Source organism: Vulpes vulpes, chromosome 11, assembly GCF_048418805.1.
Source record: "Vulpes vulpes isolate BD-2025 chromosome 11, VulVul3, whole genome shotgun sequence".
In the NCBI taxonomy this organism is placed as follows: Eukaryota; Metazoa; Chordata; class Mammalia; order Carnivora; family Canidae; genus Vulpes; species Vulpes vulpes.
Window position 1 is genome coordinate 88,839,950 of NC_132790.1, and position 9,082 is coordinate 88,849,031.

Sequence of the window (9,082 nt, forward strand, 5' to 3'; positions counted from 1 at the left end):
GACGCCGGGGGGCCGGCAAGGGGGCGGGGCCAAGGAGGCGGAGCGCGCAGGGGGCACGTTCCCGACACGGCTCCCGCTGGGGGCGTGGTTCGCGGCGAGTTTGAGGTGTTCGCGGGCACCCCTGGCTGCCCCCGTCCCAGGAGGCTCGGCGACGCGAGACCTCCCCCGGGGTCTGGAAAAGAAACAGGCTTGACGGGCAGCAGCCCGGCCTCCCTCGCATCACGAAAGGGAGAATTGAGACCCTCCGGCGAGTAGAAGGCGTGACTCGATCCGGGCCCCCAGGTGGCGGGTCGCGCTCAGGTTCCCACCCCTCGCCGCGCGTCCTTTTAGCGGGGTACGAGGCTCCTCCTGTCCTTCCTGTTTCGGCAGGGTGTTTTTCCCACGTGAAGTCAGACTTTCTTGAGGCTATTTCCGACTTTTAATATTTGAGAAAGGGTTTCGGGGATCCCCTGGGTGGCTCAGCGGGTTAGCGACGCCTTCAGCCCAGGGCGTGATCCTGGAGACCCGGGATCGAGTCCTGCATCAGGGTCCCTGCATGGAGCCTGCTTCTCCCTCTGCCTGTGTCTCTGCCTCTCTCTCTCTCTCACTGTGTCTCTCATGACTAAGTAAATAAAATCTTAAAAAAAAAAAAAATTTTTAAGAAGGGATTTCGGGGATGCCCGGGTGTCTCAGGAGTTTAGCGCCGCCTTCAGCCCAGGGCCTGATTCTGGAGACACGACCTGAGCCAAATCCAAGAGTCCCAAGCTCAAACAGCTGTGCCACCCAGGTGCCAGCTTTTTTAAAGCTTAGATGTTAGGTATTTTTAGATGATATGAAGAAATATTATAAAAACTACAATGTTATGTGGAAGGCAAAAACTAAACACTGGAATTCTGAAAGGCAGTATACATTAGAAACATTGGAAACAATAGAGCTTTGGCAATCTAATTTTATTCAAAAAGTTATTTTTATGCAAGATTTTTTTTTTTTTTAGGTACTTCTGTGACACAAAGATGAGGATGGTGAAGTCTCAAGTAGTGTGCAAACTGTGGATATAGAAGGACATCATAGGAATTCAGAAATTGAAAAGCAGAGCAGAATCTGATGAATGCCATGAGAGAGATAAACATGCGCTGGAAAAATATAAGAGGAAGGTATTAAATATACTGTGTGGAGAGGAGGTGGATGAGGAAGGGGCTCCAGGAGAATGAGGCACCACACCTGAGATGGGATGGTGAAGGATGAGGATATGAAAAGACAAAGATTGGAGAAGAGGAATATATTTCTAATTAGAGGCAGCAGTATGAACAAAAAGCATACGGAGGGAGAGACTAGTGGTCCAGTTCAGGTGATATTAGAGTAGTTCAGTGGAGACCCTTGTACAAACCTCAGTAAGCACTGAAGAAGCACTGGAAGATTTGATATAAAGTGACAGTCAAAGCTACACTCAGATCTGGCAGGAGGGTGCAGGTCAGAACAAAAGGAGGGTAGCAGATTATTTTAAGAAATCAAACTTCTTTAGCAGTATATCAATAAATGAGCAATTATTCCAACCAGACATCCTCCCTCAAGGTACCCATTATTTCTCTCCCCCATTAAACTTTCTGAGTTTTTCAGATAGGCTGATTCTATTTCCTCACCTCCCACTCAAGTCCTAAATCTACATAAACTATTCTCTCTGCCCTACCCACCACCCCCTCTCAAGTGCTTCTCATCAAAGTCACCAACAACTTTCATATGCACATATGGCTAAAGTCAAAAGATACTGATCAGTCCCTTTGTGACCACTCAGCAGCATTTAGCAGTGAGGATATTTTCTTCCTTTGGCCTATGTTACTCTCTTGTTAAGAACACTTTCTTTGCCATTCTCTTAACTGCTGTTATTCCTTAGGATTCTAACTTGGCTTCCTTTCTCTTCTTTTTATTCCTAGGTGATTTCAGGCTTCAGTAAACTTTCCAACAGCTTATTACTCCCAAATTCTTTGCTTCTGCTCAGATCTCTCTCTGGGCTTTATATTTATTTCACATGTCTAATTTTTACTGAAATTTTTATCTGGAATTTTTCCCAGGTACTTTATTTTTATTAAACTTTGTATTATGGGGCAGCCCCGGTGGCTCCAGCGGGTTAGCGCCGCCTTCAGCCCAGGGCGTGATCCTGGAGACCCAGGATCAAGTCCCACGTCAGGCTCCCTGCATGGAGCCTGCTTCTGCCTCAGCCTGTGCCTGTGTCTCTCTCTGTGTGTGTCTCTCATGATTAAATAAAATAAAAAGTCTAAAAAAAAACACAACTTTGTATTATGTAAAGTTTCAAATATACACAAATGTAGAGGGACTGGAATAAGGAACCACCTTGTGGCTATCACCCAACTTCAACAATTGTTGCATATGGCCAGTTTTTGTTGCATCTATAACCACCCTTCCCATTTGCCTTCTCCCTAATGGGATTATTTAAGGAAAATCTCCAGCATCAAATCAATTTATCTATAAATACTTTAGTTTATATCTCTTCAAGATAAGGATTCAATTCTGCCTCTGAAATAAGCAAACCAATCTACTTCCCTCCAAATCCCATCACCACCATTCTAGTTTCAGACCATCACAATTATTCCCACAACATTCTAGTTTACCTCACTTACTTTAGCTTTTCCTTCCAGTCAATTCTCTGTACTGGAGCCTCCCAACCTTTTTATTCATTCAACAGTATCATTGAAATTTTGCATCCTAATGTGTACATATTTATTAACCACAATTTATTAACCTAGCACTATTTTGTAGTATAAATAAAACTCATAATGCAAATTTGGACAAAATACAACTGTTGACTGGTATCTGTATTCCTCTCACTCCCCTTTTATCATTAGGGAGAGTGGGATGTGGGGAAGGAGGGAGTGAGGCAGGAAGCAGTGAGCTTCAAGTACATGGGTCCTGGTGTCCTTTTGAGACCTTGGTATTTTCTAAGCCCAGGGTCTCATTCAAGTTGATAGGTGAGCTCCAGCCAATGTCTTGGAAGTTTCAGCCGGCATGAGCATAGAATTGTCCACACTGATGTTTAAACTAGGAGGGGAAATGACCACCAGGTGGCACCACAACCCAAATAAGAGCAAAATGGACTTCTCAGTTCTCAGATGCCCAAATTCCTGGCTGTCCAGCTCTGCAAGTTCCATCATAATGCATTGGATTTTTTTTTTACTCCATTTATGGTATTATGCTAGGATTTTACTATATAATTCACATCACAAATATACACTAAAATAGAATTCTTAAGAAAATGAAATATAAACAATTTTACAAGCTCCTTTCTATACTGGAACGGACTTCAATATACAATTCCCTGGTATGGGAAGGGAGACAGAACATAAAGACTCCTAACTCGGGGAAACGAACTAAGGGTGGTGGAAGGGGAGGAGGGCGGGTGTTGGAGGGGAATGGGTGACGGGCACTGAGGTGGACACTTGACGGGTTGAGCACTGGGTGTTTTTCTGTATGTTGGTAAATTGAACACCAATAAAAATTAATTTAAAAAAAAAAAGATAAAAAAAAAAACAATTCCCTGGTATATTATGCTCAAAAATTTGCATTTTTAAATACTTTTTAATTTTCATCTTTCCTAGTTTTATTGAGGAAAAACTGACATGTTACTCTGTGAGGTTAAGGCATACAGCATGATGGTTTTATTTGCATAAATATATTTTTAAGGTTTTATTTATTTATTCATGAGAGACACAGAGAGAGAGGCAGAGACACAGGCAGAGGGAGAAGCAGGCTCCACTAAGGGAGCTCAATGTGGGACTCGATCCGAGGTCTCCAGGATCACAACCTGGTCTGAAGGCAGCGCTAAACCGCTGAGCCCCGCCCCCCCCCCCCCCCCCCCCGCCCCGGGATGCCCTATTTACATATATTATAAAATGATTACCACAATAAGTTCAGCTAACATCCGTATTCTTATATAGAGACAATAAAAAAGAAAAGAAGGAAGAATAAAAAAGATTTTCTCTTTGTAATGAGAACTCTTAGGATTTACTCTCTTTAACTTTCCTATACATCATACAGTACTATTAGCTATAGTCAGCATATTGTACATTATATCCCAGGTACTTACGTATCTTGTAACTGGAAGTTTGTACCTTTGGCCACATTGCTCCAATTCCCCACCTACTATCTTCTACCTCTGATAACCACAAACCTGATCCTATGTTCTATGAATTTGGTGGGATTTTGTTTGTTTGTTTTAAATTCCACGTAAGTGAGATCATACAGCATTTATCTTTCTTTGTCCTTATTTCATTTAGTATAATGCCTTCAGTTCTATCCATGTTGTCAGAAATGGTAGGATTTCCTCTTTTTGTGGTTAAATAATATTCCATTATTTCTATCATATATACATATCTAGATCACAATTTCTTTATTCATTCATCCATTGATGGATACTTAGGTTGTTTTCATATCTTATCTATCATAAAAAAGGCCGCTATGAACATAGGAGTGCAGTTATCTTTCCACGTTGGTGTTTTCATTAACTTAGGATGTATTTCCAGAAGGGGAATTGCTGAATCATAAGGTAGCTCTATTTTTAATTTTTTGAGGCTCCTTCATTGTCTTTTCCATAGTATCTATACCAATTTGCAATCACACCAACAGTGCACAAAGCTTCTCTTTTCTCCATTTCCGTGCCAGTGTTTGTTATCTTTCGTCTGTTTGATAATGGCCATTCTAATAGTAGTGAAGTGATATCTCACTGTGGTTTTAATTTGCATTTCCCTAATGACTAGTGATGTTGAGCATCTTGTCAGATACCAGTTGGCCTTTCATATATCTTCTTTGGAGAAATGTTTATTCAGATTCTTTACCCAATTTTTAATTGGGTAATTTTCTTGTTAGTGAGTTGGATGAGCTCTTTCTGTGTCAACCTCTTATCAGGTATATGGTTTGCAAGTATGTTTTCCCAATTTGCAGATTGTCTTTTCACTTTGTTGATGTTTTTCTGTGCAAAAGCTTTTTAGTTGATTTAGTCCTACTTGTTGATTTTCTGTTTTGCTGCTTGTGCTCTAGATGTCATATCCAAACATCATCACCATGACTCATGTTAAGGGGCTTTGTTTCTATGTTTCCTTCTAGAAGTTTTATAGTTTCAGGTTTTACATTTAAATCTTTAATCCATTTCAAGTTAATTTTTATAAGTGGTATAAGATATGGGTCCAGTTTCATTCTTTTACATGTGAATAGCCAATTGTCCCAGCATCATTTATTGAAGAGACTATCTTGTCTCCATTGAGTACTCTTGTTGAATATTAGTTGACCATATATGCTCAGATTTGTTTCTGGGCTCTTGATTCTGTTCCATTGGTCTATTTGTCTGTTTTCATGCCAGAACCATTCTCTTTGGATGCCTATAGCTTTAGTTATAGCTTGAAATCAGAAAGTGATACCTCCTGATTTGTTCTTTTTTTTTTCCAGCATGTATATGTATAGCTTTTATTCACCTACTCAAATTCCTTTACACGTGAGTTCTATGCATTCCACCTTGCCCCCTCGCCCATTCATGAGGCCACGATGAATCCTCTTGGCACAGAGGAAGGGGTGCCCTTCAACTAAGGCCACAGACCAGATGCTGTGGGAGAGCCCCTACTGGGGACAAAGTGGGAAGAGAACATAGCAAGTTTATCACACCGTAGCCACCCCCCAACACAGGGGGAGAGAGTCAGGAGGGCTGGGGAGTACCCCCATGCTACTGCCCTAGTCCTTAATACAGAATGGGGGGGCGGGTGAAGAGGACCATCTCTTGGAAATACAGCACCAACCTCAGCATGGAGGCAAAAGGACAGTGGGCAAGACCACTTCCCTCTGAGGGGAGGCAGGCTGAATGAGAGCACAGACAGTTAGTGGCTGCAGCATCCCTCCCTCCTACAGTTGGGGTACAGCCTCAGCACCAGGAGCAGGAGGAAGGGAGGAGAAGAGATGACAGCAGTTGCACCATCCACCCTCCCCGAGCTCCGGGGCCCCAGCACAGGCTCTCCTCTCCCCACTAGCCCGGGTCAGGGATGTGGAAGAAATCGTGGAAATCCAAGGCCCCTCTCTATTTTTTCTTGCATTCCTGGGAGCAGCGTGGGCAGAACCACTTCCCCCAAGGCTTGGTTGTCAGCCTCACACAGGCAAAGTGGAACCACTCAATGCAACAATCAGGGTTGTCACAGCCAATCATCTTTCCATAGGAGACCTGGTGACAAAGGCAATAGGTGGGTTCATTGGGATCCACAGGCATATCCAACACATCCGAGGGGTGGACACTGCCAAAGGTGACTGAGGGCATCCCACATTCAGGTCTTGTGCGCACAAGCTTTAACTTCTTTTGGGTGGCTTTGGGAGCTTCTTCATCTGAGTTTTTCCCTTTGGAACGAGCACGGGCAGCTTTCTTCTCCTTTTGAGTCCGGCCTTTCTTTTTGCCTTTGCTAGACGAGCTGTCATAGTCACTTGATTCAATCAATCTGCTTCTCCTTTAAATCAGCCTCAAAATGGGCCAGGTCTGTGCCCAGTCACCGAGTGTGTTTATCCACCATCTCATAGTTCTGCATGGCAAGCTGCACCTTGTCGTCACCAAATTCCTCACATTTGCCATAGGCTTCCTGGATCTGTTTGAGAAGAGCCAATCTTTCCTCAGAGCTCCGGCTGCGGTTGCTACTCATACTCAGTGGCCAACTTGTCAATTTCAGCCTTCCGGCCCTCTGTTCTTTGGTCCAGGTGCCTCACGAGCTGAAAGTTTCTATGCAGTTCGAAGGGAAGGTTTTCGATACTGTCCAGATAATGTTCCAAATACATCCCCGCAGCCATCTGGAAGCAAGAAAACCTCCTGATCTGTTCTTGATTCTCATGATTTTTTTGATTATTCAGAGTCTTCGGTGGTTCCACATGAATTTTAGGAGTTTTGTTTTTTTTTAAGATTTTATTTATTTATTTGAGAGAGAGAGAGCATGAATGGTGGGGAAGGGCAGAGGGAGAGGGACAAGCAGACTCCTCAGTGAGCAGGGAGCCTGATGCGGGGCTCAATCCCAGGACCCCAGGATCCCGTCCCAGATCAAAGGCACACGCCCAACCGACTGAGCCACCCAGGCACTCCAGGAGTGTTTTTTTTATTTGTTTGTATACTTCAATAAAAAATACGACTGGAATCTTCATAGAGGTTGCATTGAATCTATAATTGGCTTTTGGTAGTATTGACGTTTAACAATATTAATTCTTCCAATCCATGAACACAGGATACTTTTCCATTTCTTTGTGTCTACTTCAGTTTCTTTCAACAGTGTCATTATTTTCAGTATAGAGATCATTTGCCCCCATGGTTAAATTTATTCCTATATCCCTGATAAATATAGATGCAAAAATTCTCCTTGTAGTTTTCTTTTCTAGTAGTGTTTTTCCTGGTTTTGATATCAGGATGATTTCAGCTTCATAAAATGAGTTTGGGAGTGTTCTCTCCTCTTCAATATTTTGGAAGAATTTGAGAAGTATTGGTGTTAATTTTTCTTTAAATGTTTGCTAAAACTCACCATTGAAGCCATCTGGTCTTGGGCTTCTCTTTGTTGGGAGATTTTTTTTTTAATACTGATTTAATCTACTAGCTAGTAATTGACTAATTCAGATTTTCTTTCTTTCTGATTCAGTCTTGGTAAGTTGACTATTTCTAAGAATACTTCCATTTCTTCGAGGTTGTCCAATCTGTTCATGTTTAGTTGTTTACAGTAACCTCATATAATTCTTTGAATTTGTGTGGTATCAAGTGTTATGTTATTTTTCGTTTATAATTTTGTTGATTTGGGTCATTTCTCTTTTTTCCTCCGTTAATCTAGCTAAGGGTTTGTCAATTTTATCTTTTCAAAGAACCAACACTACCTTTGTTAATCTTTTTTGCTGTCTTTTTGTTCCTAATTCCATTTATTTCTGCTTTTATCTTTATTATTTCCTTTCTTCTGCTGACTTTGGGCTCAGTTTGTTCTTTTTCTAGTTCCTTAAGGCACAGAGTTAGATTGTTTATTTGGGATCTTTCTTGCTTTTTTTTTTTTTTTAAGATTTTTAATTTATTTATTCATGAGAGACAGAGAGAGAGAGAGGCAGAGACATAGACAGAGGGAGAAGCAGGCTCCTTGCAGGGAGTCTGATGTGGGACTCTAGCCCCGGACTGGTATCATGCATGCCCTGAGCTGAACGCAGATGCTCTTACTGCTGAGCCACCCAGGAGTCCATCTACTTGCTTCTTAATGTAGGTATATATTGTTAACTGTTCTTGCATAGTATCCCAATAGTTCTTGTATATTGGTTTCCATTTTTGTTAGTCTCAAGAGACTTTTATTTTCTCTTTAATTTCCTCTTTCTTCCATTGGTTCTTCGGGAGAGTGTTGTTTAATTTCCATGTGTTTGTGGATTTTCCAATTTTCTTCTTAGTGATTTCTGTTTTCGTGTCATTCTGGTCAGAGAAGATGATTTCAGTCTTCTTGAATTTTCTAAGATTTATTTTATGGTCTAACATATGGTCATTCCTAGAAAATGTTATATGTGTGCTTGGGAAGAATATGTATTCTGCTGTTATTGGATAGAATGTTCTGTATATGTGTTTGTTAGGTCCGTTTGGTCAATAATATTGTTCAAATACACAGTTTCCTTATTCCTTATTGATTCTCTGTCTGGATGGTCTATCCATTCCAGAATGGGATATTAAAGTCCTCAACTATTATTGTATTCCTATTTATTTCTCCTTTTAGCTCTGTTAATTTTTTTAATATTATTTAAGTGCCCTGATGTTGGGCATATAAATATTTATAATTGTTATATCTTCTTGATATATTAACCTCTATTATTATATAATGACCCACTTTGTCTCTTTTTACCATTTGTAGTATAAAGTGGATTATTTCTAAAAAAAAAAAAAAAAAGTAGATTATTTCTGATACAAGTATAGCTACCCCTGCCCTGCCCTGCTTTTTTTGTTGTTGTTATCATTTGCTTGAAACCGCTTTTTTTCCATATCTTCACTCCTAGTCTATGTGTGTCTTTAAGGCTAAGTTTCTTGTAGGCAACATATTGTCAGATCATTTTTAAAATCTGTTCAGCAAAT

At 41.1% G+C, this 9,082-nt stretch overlaps 1 pseudogene; it reads right to left on the bottom strand.

Annotated features, from left to right (window-relative positions):
• Positions 1 to 6,052: 6,052 nt before the first annotated feature.
• LOC112934984 (inhibitor of growth protein 4 pseudogene) lies at positions 6,053 to 6,805 on the bottom strand (annotated as a pseudogene).
• Between the last annotated feature and the right edge of the window lie 2,277 nt (positions 6,806 to 9,082).